The sequence below is a fragment of the Leptonychotes weddellii genome, chromosome 14 (assembly GCF_054177405.1).
Source record: "Leptonychotes weddellii isolate Sample4059 chromosome 14, ASM5417740v2, whole genome shotgun sequence".
NCBI lineage: Eukaryota > Metazoa > Chordata > Mammalia > Carnivora > Phocidae > Leptonychotes > Leptonychotes weddellii.
In genome coordinates this window covers 71,225,137-71,241,571 of record NC_138382.1, presented here as the reverse complement: position 1 = coordinate 71,241,571, position 16,435 = coordinate 71,225,137, and the positions used below count along the sequence as shown (strand labels likewise).

The 16,435-nt window shown below is 50.3% G+C and overlaps 1 non-coding gene across 1 annotated transcript; it reads left to right on the top strand.

The window, feature by feature from the left end:
- The first annotated feature begins 15,852 nt into the window (after nucleotides 1-15,852).
- Nucleotides 15,853-15,955, top strand: LOC115944560 (U6 spliceosomal RNA). Its single transcript, XR_004079088.1, has one exon. It is a non-coding gene; the product is annotated as a U6 spliceosomal RNA (small nuclear RNA).
- Nucleotides 15,956-16,435: the final 480 nt, after the last annotated feature.

Sequence of the window (16,435 nt, the reverse complement as noted above, 5' to 3'; positions counted from 1 at the left end):
CCCAAGTGGGATCAACACCTGGGCCACCTTTATTGGAATGCACTGTAGTTGTCATTGTTCCTCCTACTAAAGTGTTGAGACCAGACCTGGAGACATGCTCTATGTAAATGGACTGACAAGTGCCAAGTTGAAAGGTACTGTCATTTCCAGTTTTCTAGACACTCAATCTCTAACAATGCAGCCTGCATTACTGGAAGCATTTGTCTTTTCAACAGCTGCATTATTCTGGTGACTCAATGAATTTGCAGTGAGAGCTTTTCCCCACGAACTACTGTCCAGCCAGCTCTCCCTCCGCTATATGTTACTTGCACAATGGATTCATTGGAAACACGCAAACCGTTACCTTATGCTGGTTAGATGTCATCCTCTTGGATCCCAACCAGCCATCTAGTCTTGAAAGCATTGTTAAATCATTGCACAAAACATTGATTCCGCCACCGTGGCAGCTGCGAATTTTATGAAGAACACAGTTCTTCCGTGTTCTAAATTCAAACTGTGAAAATGATGATCAATGGGAAAGGATATAGACAGAGCCCTGTGGCCTACCACTAGAGACCTCCACCGATTCTGGTTTTTTTGCACCCATCCGCACCCATCCACGCCCATGAATCGTAAACTAACTGTGCGGTGAAGGAGGGCCCACTCCCTTAGGAGCAGATCTCGGTGGGGAGGAGAGCAATGAGCTCCTGCCTCAAGCCTGCTCTCTGGTTGCAAACAACAGAAACCATCCATGGCCAAAAGAGACCATCTGATAAGGGGCTGGGGGGCATCAAAGATGGGAAAGACAGCAACACTGCCATGCCAGGGAAGGACAGGAAACAGGGCAGTTAAGCCAGTGTGCCCAGACGCAGCAGGATCCTTGGAGAGCATATGATTGGTCCCACATGGTTTATGTGCACGCCGGGGGCGGGGCACCTTGATTGGCACTCCTGGTAGGATCTGGGGCTTTTACCCCCCAGCTCCATGCTCCTCTGCTAATCAATCAGGGATCTCCAGGCTCGATACCTGCTGCGCATAGTGGGATCAGGAGCCAGACAAGTGCGTTCAAATCTGGCTCCACCATCCTTCCTCTGTGACCTCGGCAAGTTACCCAACTGTTCTGTGCTTCCTTTTCCTCATGTCTACAATTAGGATAAGGATTAACACCCACCTCCTGCACTTGTTTTGAGGATTGAATTTTAATACATGCCAAGTGCTTGGAACAGCGTCTGGCACATAGTAAGTGCTCCGTGTTGGTCAGCTGTGTTACTGAAATATTATATCGTGAGTCCACGGTTTTCTAGTGTCGCCCAAAAGAGATGAAGATCAACTCCCAGGTCTTACGGAAACTCTGGGAGGTGTATCTGGAAAGGGCGCGGTTGCCCTGTTGGTAAAGGAGAGAGGGAGAAGCGTAGCGGTTTCATTCCTAGTGACCCTCCATGGCATTTCTAGTCACTGCGTCCTTTTCTGAGCACTCTCAGATCACTGCTGGATAATCTGTCCAGAACTGCTTGGCAGTCAGTGTTGGGCTAATGAGTCCATGATTGCCGGGCTTACCCTTTCTGGAAAAGTGCGACTGCAGTGGTTTTCTTCTCTTCTGGGTCCCGACCTCTGGCGGTTCCTTGTGGGATCAGAGTTACACCTTCTGTTCGGCTCTCCTGGCGTGCAATTTGCTAGACCTAGAAATTCGGTTGTATTTATTTATCTTACTATATTTTTAGCATGTTTTTTTTCTAAGACCGTTTTTCTGTTTGGGTAGCAGAGTGACCCGGACGCCAGAGGGAACTGGAGAAGCTCAGGGGGCTTGACCACCACCCACTCTCCCGATCGTGGGCCACGGCCCCGTGCTGCCGTCCAAGCTCTCTGGTTCAGGGACACTTATCCACAGGCCTCTTGGGCCAATCCCACGTTCCAGTAACTCTTACACAAAAGGAGAAATCTCTGAGGCCCTGGGATGAGCACCAGGAAGGTCATGAACACACTCCTCGTGCCAGGCCCATATTAGGATGGAATGAGGGGGGCAGGGGGGGGTTGTCCGGGCAGGGCCTCTGTGACAGGCTCATCCAACTTGTGGAGACAGGGCCTCGGCCTAGCCAGAGAGGACTTTTATGGTATTTATTTACTTTTTTATTATTTTATTTTATTTTTAAGATTTTATTTATTTATTTGACAGAGAGAGACACAGCGAGAGAGGGAACACAAGCAGGGGAAGTGGGAGAAGCAGGCTTCCGGCGGAGCAGGGAACCCGATGCGGGGCTCAATCCCAAGACCCTGGGATCATGACCTGAGCCGAAGGCAGACGCTTAACAACTGAGCCACCCGGGCGCCCCTTTATTTACTTTTTTAAATTCTTAAAACATCCTGGACATAGCAGAGGGACAGTCACCCATTTTCCCCAGCTCCCAGTGTGATAGCTGTTTTTATTCTTCAGATGAGGTCTGCACCTGCATCTCCGTGGATGCATTTGGCTCCCCATGACTCTGGGGTTGTGGTGGAGATGGAAGGGATGGGTCCAGGCCTCGGGGATGGAACCTGGGTCTGTGACTTCTCTGTGCCTCTTCTGGGCACTACATTTCTACACGGCTTTACTCCTAGCAGACAGACTGATGCTTTTAATTTTAAAAATGTTTTAAATTACATGCTGGCTGCAAAAAAATATATATATGTATATATAGAAGGCTAAAAAATAAACAACACAAGTCACTCCCCATACCTCTAGCCTCATTCCTTAAAGGAGACAGCGGTAAACAATTGTGGGGTGGGCAACCTTCTAGTGACTTTGCCTTTGAACCCTGTTTTCCCTCTGTAAAGTGGAAACAGTGATGCTTGGTCCAAGGGGCCCAGAGGAGGTCTTGAAAATGCTTTCTGAGTGATGAGACTGCATGAATGAATGAATCGGTGGCTACATTATATATATTCTGTCGCTCCGATCAGTACAGCTTTGGCTTTCCTTTCATATCCCTTATTTCCTGTGTTTTTTCTCACAGTGGTGGAAAGCTTCACCCCCATTTCACAGGTGGGGAAACAGGTTCAATTTGCCCAAGGCTTTAGCCTTAGCATGACAAGGAAACAGAACCAGAACTCAAGCCCAAAGTGTCTGAACTCAGAGGCCCTGTGAACTGTTTCCCCTGGCCCCCACTGCTCTCTCCATGGTGCCCGGGCCAGCTTTGGGGGCCTCTGGAGGAGCCTAGCATGGGCGGGACATAAAGCAGGTGCTCAGTAGATATTGAACCACCAGATGCTTGCATGAATGCCCTGAGGAAATGTATGCATTATTTGTTTGCTTGGAACCAAATAAATGGTGAGGCCTTGGAACACTTGCCCAAGTCTCCCGAATGCCCATCCCTACCCCAGCTGGTTCAGCCTCCCCTTCATCCTATATAGAGAGGTCCCAGATGAAGCTGGTGTCCAGCTCCTTGGTCTCCCTGCGTCCATCCTGGCTCTGGGGGAGAAGAGTTGGGGAGAAGGGTGAGGTCTGGCCCAGGCTCCTGGCATCTGGTGGCCCTACCCTCACCTCCTGGTGTTTTGGGGGAACTTGACCCTACCCTAGGAAGTACCCAGGAGGACAGATCATCTGGGAGCAGAGCCCTGAGAGGTGAAACCAGTGCACCGGCCTGGCTGACCCAACAGCGTCGGAAAGACAGGCATGGCCATAGCTCTGCTCACGGAGTTGGACTAAACCCTGTCCTACTTCATTGAGTCCTCCCAGTGTGGCCCCAGATGGGACCTGGACCAGCCCCGTCCTAACACTTGACCCAGAGGACTGAGGGATGGGTGGTGGCTCCTATCCCCTCTCTGTCCCTTGGTCCCTGGGCTGCTGACCCACTTGGGCCCTGAATGGAGCTCCTGGAATCTCAGTGGAGCTGAGAGTGATGGGCTTGGCGTCAGGGCAAAGTGGGGAAGAAAGAGAGGGGATGGGCATGCTGCCAGACCCCACACCAGCCTCTCCTCTCCTCTTCTCCCCTTTTTTCATTTTTTTCTTTGTTTCTGTCCTCCACCCCCATTGCCTTCCTCCCACTTAGATCCCTCTCTCCTGCTCTTGCCAAATCCTGCCCCTTAGCCCTTTTGTGCCTGCCACTTGAGCTCTGCAGGGCCTGAGAGAGCTCAGGGAGGAGGAGTGGGCCCCCTTTGGGCAGTCAGAGAGGTCATCTGGGAGGAGACTCTGAGCTTCTAGGCTCCTGAAGTTAAGGATGTATCTGTCAGATGCAAAACAGGGAGAAAAAGATCTGGAAGGCAGGAACGGGGTGTGGGCCACCTGGAGGGACATCTATGGGAAGCAAGATTAAGAAGCTGAAAAGAGGTGCAAGAAATGGAGGCCTTAAATGCCAGGGTAAGGGGGTTGGCTCACATCCCCTGTGCAGTGGTTCTCAGAGTAGATGTCATGGAACCCAGAGGGTGCAAGAAGGAACCTTGGCGGGGAGGGCGTGCCTGGGTGGCTCAGTCAGTTAAGCTTCTGGCTCTTGATCTCAGCTCAGGTCTTGATCTTGGGGATGTGAGTTCAAGCGCTGCGTTGGGCTCCACGCTGAATGTGGAGCCTACTTAAAAATAAAAAAGAAAAGAAAAAGAAGGAACCTTGGGATTCCTTGACGGGGTAAATGGAAGGTTGGGAAGAGGAGACCCAGGGGTGGGATTCTGGGCCCCTGGCCCTGCTCTAATTTCACATTGGTGGGCTGGGCTGCCACAAGCGCGGGGCGAGCAACGGGGAACGGGGAATGGTATTCAGCAGGGACAGGGGGTGGCCCAACTTGGAGGAAGAACTGAACTCCAGGGGTCAAGTAACCCACCAGGCCTTTGTGCAGAGGTTCTCTGGCCTCCTGACCTTTTCTTCTCAGGCCCACCAGGAGGCAATAATAATCCTACTAACGCAAGCATCACGGTGCCAGCAGGCGCCATGCAATGCACACCGCATCACATTTTCACCCCAGGCAAATACGTTGGCAGATGGGGATATCGAGGGCCTGGCAGAGGAAGAGACTCAAAACCAGGGTCAGCAGCCAGCCTCAGTGGCAGAGTCAGGATGTTGGAAGGCCGGGCCCCCTTGGGCGGCCCTGAGCAGGCGTGCGCCAGGGGCTGTGGTGTCCCGTCCCGGCTGCAGCCTCTGGCGGCCACAGCCCCCTCTGCCCACCTGCCCTCCCAGCTGTCTCGGCCACACCTGGCGCCCATGTGCCCTGTGGCAATCTGAGCAGCCTGTGCTGCCCTTCAAGGAGACAGCTGGCAGGGGGCATGCGAGATAAGGGTAGGGTGGAAAGCAGAGCTCCTGCCAGAAAGCAGGAGCCAGCAGGGCAAGGAGAGACCAGCAGCCTCCGCTTGCTGCGGGACCCTGAGCTCCCTGGGCTAGGGCTGCTCTGAGCCACCTGGAGCTGGGGCTCGAGGAGTAACTAGAGGCAGCTTGTGGCTTCCTGGGCTCTTCCCCTCATGCCTGGAACGGTGCATTGGCTCCCTCAGGGCAACACCCAGCCCTCCATCCCACTCCAGAGTGATGGGAACGGAACTGACCGGCTCTGTGATCCCAGGCCAGTGTCCTAGCTTGCGCATCCGCAGATTGAGAGGGTTGGTGGCTGGGATGCCCTGCAGGCAGCCCCTCCCTCCTCCACTTAGGGACGGCTCACAGCAGCCCCACCCCTCCCCCAGGCCCTGATCTTCCTCAATGGCCATTTTGTGTCGTTGCCGGGGGGACGGCTGTTTGCTCAGCTGCCCCAACCCTGAGACCTCACGATAATGGACGCCTGTCCGCCTTGGGGCCCCCGTGTCTGGGGTTGGGGGGGGTGAGAAGCCCTCTCCTTCAGTCTGTCTGGGGCATTGTCCTTCCGTTCCTGTCTGGGTGGAGGTGGGAGGCATTTGTGGTCATTTCCTCTCAGACTTGTTTCCCTTTCTAGAAGCTCAGGCCTGAATCTCAGCCTCCTGCCACCCCCAGCTGTGTGTTCCCAAGCAGGTCCCAGCAGCCCTCAGCCTCAGTTTCCCACCCTATAAAGACTTAATACCCATCTCTAGACCTGGGTTCAGATCCCCAGTTCAAATCTACGACTTATTGGCCTTGTGCCTTGGCCTCTGTTTCCTCATCTGAAAAATGAGGATATCAATCGTACCAGCCTCGCAGGTAATTAAACTCATGGAGTCTTACAGCCCTGGGCTGCTTTATACTTGCTTTGGGCAAGTCACTTGAACTCTCCGACTCTCCACTTTGTCCTCTATGGAGTGGGGATGATAATGGGACCTGCCACATTCTGGTGGGAAGTCACAAGAGAGAGCACAGACCTGGCACACAGGAGATACTCAGTAAATGCTGGTTTTGAAAAACACCTCAGGAACAACGAGGCCAGATGGCCACACATCCCATTGGTCCCACGACCAAGACTGACGGGGTGCCTAGGCGGCTGCCCTCCCCCAGGTCCCCAGGGGGTCTCTTTATTTCTAGATTGAATACATGTGGTCACACCGTGCTCAGAATGATTTCAACCCCTTGCTTTACGGCCCAGTGTGTGGTCACTTTTTGTAAATGTTGCACTGTCCTTGTCATGGCCGTGCCTTCTGCAGGTGTGGGCTGCAGGGTCCTAGATTTGTGTCATGCAGTAGATCCCTTACCTGAGGTTTTGCTTTCCACGGTTTCAGTTACCCGTGGTCAGCTGTGGTCTGGGAGCAGATGATTCAGTCAGGTTAGTAGAAGCCTAACGCCAGGTCACAATACCTACGTCATTCACCTCACTTCGTCTCATCGTGTAGGCATTTTATCACCTCACATCAGGGCTCCTGCAGCTGGAGGTCACGGTCCCAGTGCTCGGGGAGGAGTGAGGCTGAACTCCCCGTGCAGCAAACCTGGAGTCTGGAGCCTGGGGAGGAATGTGTGGTGATCCTGATGCTAGCTGATGGAGGAAGGGCCCAGAGTGAGTCTCAGGAAGAAGTAGTTTGCAGAGCATGGGGTGGGGGTACAGAAAGTCCCTGGGAGGGCAGCCTCACCCACAGGGTCCCTCTCCAGTGCCCACTGGCATCACCAGGCCCACCCTTCGGCTGGGAAATCTGCTTCCACATTTAGGATGCCAGGGAAACTGCCTGGGTCTGCTCAGCCTGCACAAGTTGCTGAGGTGGGAAGCCAAGATGCTCTAAGGCCAGACTCAGCCGTCCTACACCCCCTGGCTACGCTCTGTCCCACGTGCAGTCAGGAGGATCTGTCCCCAGTTTCTCCCCTGCACTGGTCTAGGCCTCCAGGTTGTAGCAACAGCCCTGTGACTAAGCACCTTCCATGCACCTGGCAGGGAGCGCACATATGTTCTCTGAGTCATCGAATGCATCACTGGCCCCACGTAACAGATGAGCAAAGTGCCGCTCACAGGGGCAGGAACTCGCCTGAGCTCCCAGCCAGATTGGAATTGTGCCCCTTGTCCCACCCAGAGGCTCAGATTCTAGGCTGCCACACCCTGCCCCACCCTTGGCCTTGGCATTCTGCTCTCCCCCAGCCCAGTCCCCCAGCCCCACAGCTGACAACCTCCCAGCCACTTCCATTCCCAGAAGCCCCTGCCGTCAGCTGTCAGCCTTGGCAGCAGGATATGCTGCTTTCCAGACCCTTCACGTTCCACATTCCCTAGGCCCGACGTGTGGCGCTCACCAAGGGGCTTACAGGGCCTCAGGGCTGCCGGCAGCCTTAAACTAGAAATTGTTGGATGTGTGGCTTTGCCTCTCTTCTCACTAATTCCATCCTTTAACCTCTCGGGCAGTTTTTCCAGAGGGTGAGCTTCCCAGAAGGGCTTTGGGCTAATAAAAATAATTGCTAGTAACTTGAACATTCACTAGTTGCCAGGTACCGTGCTAAATGTTTTCCTTGCGTCATCTCATCTAATCAGCTTATCAGTGCTCTGAGGTAGGGTCCCATATCACTCCCATTTTACATGGGGAAACTGAGGCTCAGGGAGCTGAAGGGGCACTGCTCAAAGGCACAGTAACAGTAGTATCCCACATTTACTGGGCCTTTAGTCTGTGTCAGACACTGTTCCAAGCACTTTATACATATCAGGTCATTGAATACCCTCCATAAGCCTGTGACGTCAGTACTCTTCTACGTCCCTATGTGTGCGGAGGAAACAATGAGCTGCCCAAGGCCACGTAGCTAGGCAGTGGTTGAATCTGGGTTCTAATCCAGAGTCTGGCTCCATTGCCCACACTCAGGTCTCGTGGACCTCTGGGAGGTAGAGGTGGGATTTGAACCCAGGACCCACTGCATGCAAGCCCCAGTTCTCCCCTAGCCCTCCCCTGGAGGCGAGGCATTGGCCAGAGCCAGGCCTCAGACCGTGGGACAGCTCTCAGCACATCACAGCGAAAACCACAGCTGGGAAGCCGGCCAGCTTCTAGGCGGGCTGAGCTCGGACCTAGTCCACAGGAAGTGGCTTTGGCCAGGACCCCTGAGGGGGTGGGGGGGATCCCCAAGGGCTGCGCTGGGGCAGAGCCTGGGCTCCCCAGATGGCCCAGGACTTGGCAGACATTTGTGCCACCCGAGCACTTTGCGGTAACCATGGTTTCCGGCCTCCAAAGGCTTCCAAGTTCTTACATTAAATAGTTTTAGCAGATGAGCCTTGAAACCTCCTTCAAAACAAAACAAAACAAATTTCTTAACCGTAAAATCTAGGAATACATGTTCAGAGATGACCTCTCTAGAAGTGACTGCCGAAGTCTGGTGCGGATGGCCCAAGTCCACCTGGAGGGAAACCTGGAACCAAGCCGCTGTCAGAGCTCTGAAGAGCGTGGACTCCGGTGTGGCGCAGACCCGTGCAACCCACTGGACAGAGCCCCTCACCTCTCTGAGCCGGGGAGACACGTGACGGCCAGGGAGGGGGCACGCGTACCATCAGTAGGAGTGAAAGCCCAGTGTGCCCAAGTAAACTGTGACTTGGACTGGGCCAGCTGCAAGGTGACATAAGACAAATGAGCCGTATCCTGGTGACCAGACTCTTCCTGGAGGGATGGGCGCCCTTGGCCCTGTCTCCGAGCCCTGTGCCTTCGCTGGCCCACCCTTCCTTCCACTTCTGCACGTTGAGGCAAGGCCCGGCTGGCAGCACCCCACCCAGTCTGCGCGAGGGCTGAGTGTGACAGCATCTGTCGCCACGGCAGCTTTGCTAGAACCCTTGTAGGCCCGGGGCCAGGTCACTCGGAGCCCAAGATGCAGAGACGGGGGGGGGTGGAGGCCGGAGCCGGGGCCCACATTTCCTCCCCCAGCATACTTCATACTTCATTTCGCGGACGTCTCCCACCAGCCCGAAACAGAATTCACGCTCTTTGCCCTCACCCCTGTCCCATCTCGGTGACAGTGCCTCCTTCTGCTACGGAATCCACGGGCTGTCCTCTCCGTCCCTCAGCTCCCTCATCTAGTCAACCCCAAGTCCCTCCACCGCACTGTTGGACTCCGTATTGAGCAGTCATGACGAAGTGCCACAGACTGGGTGGCTTGAACAACAGAAATCTATTTTCTCACGGTTCTGGAGACTGAAAGTCGCAGATAAAGGTATCGTAGGGTTGATTCCTTCTGAGGCCTCTCTCCTTGGCTTGTAGACAGCTGCCTTCTCCCTGTGCCCTCATGTGGTCCTGCCTGCGTGCTTATCTTGTCCTAGCCTCTTCTTATGGGGACACCAGTCAAACTGGATTCGGGTCCACTCTAATGACCTCATTTTACCTTAATTGTCTCTTTATTTTTTATTTTATTTATTTATTTTTGAAGATTTTATTTATTCATTTATTTGAGAGAGTGAGAGAGAGAGAGAGAGAGCACATGAGAGGGGGGAAGGTCAGAGGGAGAAGCAGACTCCCTGCCGAGCAGGGAGCCCAATGCGGGACTCGATCCCGGGACTCCAGGATCATGACCCGAGCCGAAGGCAGTCACCCAACCAACTGAGCCACCGAGGCACCCTGTCTCTTTATTTTTAAAAATTTTTTTTTGAGAGAGAGTGAGCACAAACAGGGAAGGGACAGAGGGAGAAGCAGACTCTCCGCTGAGCAGGGAGCCTGACACGGGGCTCGATCCCAGCACCGAGAGACCGGACCCGGGACCACGACCGGAGCCAAAGGCAGACGCTTAACCGACTGCACCACCCAGGCGCCCCTGCAGATAGGGTCTTTAAAGAGGAAATCAAGGGGGGCGACTGGGTGGCTCAGTCAGTTAAGCGTCTGCCTTTGGCTGGGTCGTGGTCTCAGGGTCCTGTCCCGGGGTCCTGGGATCAAGCCTTGTGTCAGGCTCCCTGCTCAGCGGGGAGCCTGCTTCTCCCTCTTCCACTCCCCCTGCTTGTGTTCCCTCTCTCACTGCATCTCTGTCAAATAAATAAATAGAGAGACACAGGGAGAGAGGGAACACAAGCAGGGGGAGTGGAAGAAGGAGAAGCAGGCTTCCCACCGAGCAGGGAGCCCGATGCGGGGCTCGATCCCAGGACCCTGGGATCATGACCTGAGCTGAAGGTTAGACGCTTAATGACTGAGCCACCCAGGCGCCCCAATAAATAAAATCTTTAAAAAAAAAAAGGAGTAAGCTCTTTGGTGATTTATCTGAGTTAGTCCTCATGAACCCTATGGGGTAGGTGCTGTCATTAGCTCTATTTGATAGATGAAGAAACTGAGGCACAGAGAGAGTGAAAAGCTTGCTCAAGATGGTACAGCTAAGAGGTGGGTAAGGCAGGACGCAAACCCAGGCATTCCGGCCATGCATCCGTGCCCTTGACCACCGCACTCAACGTGCTATGCTCTTAGCCTCTGTGCTCTGGCTCAGCTGTTCTCTCTGCCTGAAATGCCTTTCCACCCCTTCTCTGCCTGGCAAACTTCTATGGATTCTTCAAAACCCATTTCAAATGCCCCTTCCCTGGGACGATAGTCTCTGCTGTACGTCATGCCCACTGAGTAACCACTGGTGCACCAGTCATACTCTGAAGTGATTGTTGTGACGGTTGTCTGTCTCCCCAGGGACAGGCACCAGATCTGATCCATCTCTCTGTTCCCCACGCTTAGGGTGGGCCAGGCACGGAGGCAGACCCCAGTGAATGAGTGAGTGAACAAATGAACCAATGAACACTTCATCACATACAAATGATTAACACGGGCGTATCTTTAAGAGTAAATTCCAGTTCTCTATTAAGAGCCAAACGTTTCAAATCCCCCAAATTTCTGCTTTTGGAGAAAAAGGAAAGTAAGACACAAACACCTATATCATTTTTCTCATGAAAATTTACCTTTTTGCCTCATTGTAATCCTGAGCCCAGCATAGCCTTTTGGGCCTTTGCAACACACTCCTACCTACCCCCTGGAGGAAGGAGGAGGTTATCTAAAACTCCAGGAGGGTGCTCCTGCTGGGGGACCGGGGAGGAAGGGAAAACAAAACAAGGGAAGGAAGACATTCTTAGCACCCCATGGGTTCCTTCCACATACCCAATAGTTGAAAATGACATTTTCTTTGTTTAAAATAATAATAATAATGATAAAGGATTTGTTTTTGTAGAAATGACTCATCCCCTTGTAAGACTGAAAAAGATTTAAACCTCCCATGAAAGGACAGGGAGGAAAATAAAATTACTCCATGTCATCCCCCCCCCTCCAGCTGCTTACACATTTATGTAGTCATTGAGCTACGCCTAAGGTGTGAGCACTCTGCTGTGTGTTATATTTTAATAAAAAAAATCTCACCACCCAGGCCGCCTGGGTGGCTCAGTTGGTTAAGCGACTGCCTTCGGCTCAGGTCATGATCCTGGAGTCCCGGGATGGAGTCCCGCATCGGGCTCCCTGCTCAGCGGGGAGTCTGCTTCTCCCTCTGACCCTCCTCCCTCTCGTGCTCTCTGTCTCTCATTCTTTCTCTCACAAATAAATAAATAAAACCTTAAAAAAAAAAAAATCTCACCACCCAGAGAAAGCTCTTGATATCATCTTCCAGAACTCACATCTCCCTCTGGTAATATATTGATGCATTTGTCTAAACCAATAACTGTTTATCAAGTACCTACTATGTGCCAGGCTTTGACTGGGTCCTGGGGATAAAGGGTAGATCTGCCTCTGGGGGACGGACTTTCATCAAAGAATGACATATGTGATTATTTAGTTGCAGCTGTGGCCAGAGCTGTGAAGAAGGTGCTGGTTCTTTGACCTAGCCAGTGAGGACAGGGAGGGCTTCGTGGAGGAGGTGACAGGTTGATGTGAGTATAGAGGAGATATTAACCTGGAGAGATCGGGAAAGAGCATGTTGTAGAGGGCAAGCCTCTGGAGGAAGAATTCCAATGTGGCCACCACGGCTGGTGTCCAGTTCCCCTTCTTCCATCGCTATAGAAACCAGATTTTGTTCTGGTGTCTACCCCTCCAGCCATTAACTTACTACTTTACTCAGGTAAATCCTAATGAGTCTAAGCAGATCACAGTGGACCTCATCCCTTTGCCAGTGGTTGGGGGCGGGGGAGGGCACGTGGTCCAGCTCTGACTCTGAGGAGGGGAAAACGGTCTGTAGGAGGGCTTCTGGGAAGGATCAGCCAAACTCTTTTCTGCCTCTGAACACTGATGGTGAGGATGTGATATATGGAACTGCTGCAGCCATCTTGCACCCCTGAGGATGAGACTAACATCTGATGGTGGTTGAGCCAAAAAAAAAGCAAGAATCTGGGTCCTCAATGATGTCCTCTAGCCTTTGGATAAACAGTTCTGTACTGCCCTACCTGGGACTTCTTTTTATGCAAGGAAAACAAGGCTCCTTGTTGTTTATGTGATTTTGAATTGGGTTTTGGGGAAGTCGGTCTAGTTGGAGGTGGGGGCTGAAGGGTTTGTCCTGCAGTAATTGCACATTGTTTTTACCTGGATTGTGGGCTTACTAGGGGTAGGAGTGGGGGCTGATGGAGGTTATGACCATCATCCCCCAAACTGTCCTTTGGCTCCACTAAAGCTCATTAAAGGGAATAACCTCTGATCTAAGAGGTTCTTGGGGCTTGAACATAGAGAGCAATGGGAGAGTGCCAGGAGATATGGCAGAAGTGAGTACCCATAGGTGTGCATGGAAGCCCTGTGTCAGCCCTGACTGTCCCCATCTTGTCCAGGTACTCTTTGATATTCAATTAACTTTAGCTCCTCTTTCTATGCACTGTGGGAAATGCCCCTCCAGCGGTCCCAAGGGCTCCTGGGCAGCCAGACTCTATCATGTCAATGGCTTCCTAATCATTGCTTTGGATTTGTCAACTTCTCCTTGCATTTCTGTCAGAATTTGCTTTACTGAAACATCATTCAGATACTATAAAATTCAGCCTGTAAAAGTATACTGAATTCAGTGAGTTTTAGTATATTCACAAGGTTGTGTAACCATTATCACTATTTTATCCCAGAACATTTTCATCACCCCATAAAAAATCCTCATACCCATCAGCAGTCACTCCCCAGTTCTCACTCCCCCAGCCCCTGGCAACCGCTAATCTTTCTCTCGCTATGGATCTGCCCATTCTGACATTTCACATAAATGGAATCATACAATATGTAGCCTTTTGTGACTGGCTCTCCTCTCACACCAAGCATCCCATCAGGTAATATTCTCAACAAGGGCAAGAGCTACTGCAATCACCTCTAGTTACAAATAGTACTTTTCTCCCTGGCTATATGTACATAGAAATTTTCTAGAAACAAAACCATAGTCTACATGGGGTTTTCTACTCTTTTCTTAAATTATTATTCATAAAATATTGAGGACATTTATCTGTGTCAGTATAACCCTTTTCAATGTCTGTAGAATAACTTATGAGGTTAAAAAGTAATTAGCAGGTGTCTGGGTGGCTCAGTCAGTTAAGCATCCAGCTCTTGGTTTGGGCTCAGGTCATGATCTCAGAGTCTTGGGATCAAGCCCCACATCAGGCTCTGAGCTCAGCAGAGAGTCTGCCTCTCTCTCTCTCCCTCTCCCTTTGCCCCCCCAAAATAAAATAAATAAATAAAATCTTTTAAAGATAATAATAATAATTTTGGCTTGAGTTCAGTGCTTAAGCATGCAGGCCCACAGGAAAGAAAAGAATGACCCGCTCTGGATGGGTCTTCACTGCCCTTCCAGCTTTTCATGAGAGTAAATGATAAGAAGAGCATCCTGTGTGTACATTTCCTTAAAGTTCTAGACATAGGACTGTGGGCCAAATGGCATGCGTGCTTATTTCTTTTTATATTCTCCCAAATTTTTCTAGGGAAAGGTCAGATCAGAAAAACTGTCCACTGCAGTGAAACATTGTGGCTTCTGGACTCTAACTGCCTGGGTTTTAATCCATTTTCTACTGCTCCTTAAAGGTAGGACCTTAACCTGTCTGTGCCTCAGCCTCCTTATCTATAGAATGGGGGTAATGAAAATACCAATTTCACAGGATTATTTTGAGAATTACATTAGTGTGATATATGTAAGTGGCGGTTCTCGACTGGGGATGACTTTACCCCTCAGTGGACATTCGGCAATGTCTGGAGGCATTTTTGGTTGTCACAGCTGGGGTGTGGTGGCACCGATGGGGAGAGACCAGAGGGGCTGCTAAACATCCTACAATGCACAGGACAGCGCCCTCCACCAACAAAAAATGATCCAGTCCCAAATGTCAATAGTGTTGAGGTTGAGAAATCCCTGTGTAAAGGGCCTGGACTGGAATAAGCTCTTATCAGTGTTGACTGTCATTATTTACACTCACACCAGCAGAACCAAAGAGTGTTCGTTTACTCATACTTTGGCCAAACCTTACAAATTCGAGTTAACTTTGATGGGGAGGACATTGTATGGTGGAACATTTCTAAACCATCAAAGGAACGTTTCCTTACCCCTTCATGGGCCTGACCACATGGGATTAGTCTCCATTCTGGCCACGGGTTTCCGGGGAACTGGCTGGCAGTTGGGTCCAGCTGAGGAAAGTTGGACCTTGTAAGCAACAGCTTCAGAATTCCTGGGATTACCTGTGTATGTGTTTGTCTCTGAATATGTAGATGCAGGGACATGTGGTGGGTAAAAGGTCGATTTTGACGTCAGGTCTGGATTCAGATCCCAACTCTACTGCTTCCTAGTTGTGAAGACAAATTACTTCTCTAAACCCTGTTTCCTCATCTGTAAAATAGGATTATTGTGAGGATCAAATAAGATAATATAGCTCCATGCCTGGTTCTTAGTCAGTGTTCAAATATAACACGTGTAGTTTATTCAGTGATTACAACAGCCCTCTGCTGAGACTTTCCACATCATTATTCAGCTTGATGGCAACTATTGTGATAGTCATCGCTCTCATCACAATAAGGTCAAAGACTCTGTGTCTTTCTGTCCAGGTACAAGGAAAAGCTACTTGTTGAGCTTTTAGTCAACATTCCACAAACGTTTGCTGAGCATTACTATGTTCCAGCCCAAATGCGGGGCACTGGCAGATGAAAGGGGCTGCTAATTCTCTCCCATTCATATTAAAGAGGTCGGGGGTAGGGGAGCTGGCTGGTCCAGTCAGTAGAGCTTCTGACTCTTGATTTCGGAGTTGTGAGTTTGAGCCCCACGTTGGGCATGGAGCTTACTTAACAAAAAAAAAAAAGACATATTAAAGAGGTAAACAAATGAAAACCACAAACAAAATATCAGGAAAAAGCCCAGACATATTAGCTTTCACTATACGTGTAAATGGGTTAATTTCCTTTATGAAAACAAAAACAGCAAGAAGATAAGTGAAAAAGCAGAAAGAGAAAGTTTAGTTATGTGTTATTGGTAAGGGAACTAAAACAAGCCTTGGAAGGAAATAATCTCCAATGAAATAATTCTGTATTTATAAATTATTGAATTATATTTCAAATGAATAACAAACCACATTGGAAGGAAAAAAAGAACCAATCCAGGTAACTTTTGAATACAGAACTTTGATATATACTCTCAGTCTGAAGTTAAAAAGAATTGTGTCCTTGCTTTGACAGCACATATACTAAAATTCAAACAATACAGAGAACATGAGCGTGGCCTCTGAGCAAGGATGACATGCAAATCTGTGAAGAAAAAAACCAAAAAGATTAAAGGGTCACCTGGCTGGCTCAGTCAGTAAAGCACCGAACTCTTGATCTCAGGTCATGAGTTGAAGCCCCACTTTGGGTGTAGAGCTTACTTTAAAAAAAAAAAAAAAAGATTAAAAAATTGCAAACAAATATTGAAAACTCTACCTAATAGGCTTGTTTTTCATAGTGGCATGGATTAGCAATTCTAAACCTATTCTCTGTGTACTGGAGGATAGAGTAAAAGATGAAATACATTGAGGATATTGAGAGCCAGGTTTCTCACTGATATGGAAGGGACACACAAATATGCCATGGGGAAGTCCAGGAAGAATGTTGTGGTACTGGCCTGGACTAGGAGGTAGCAGGATGAAGCCCTGGATTTATATTTAGGTATGCATGTATTTCCTAGTTCTGTCCACTGAGAGGACCTAGAAACAATAAGCCCACCCAGTGCCTAGCTCCTAGCTTCTTTTTTTAAGGTTTTTTTTTTTTTTAA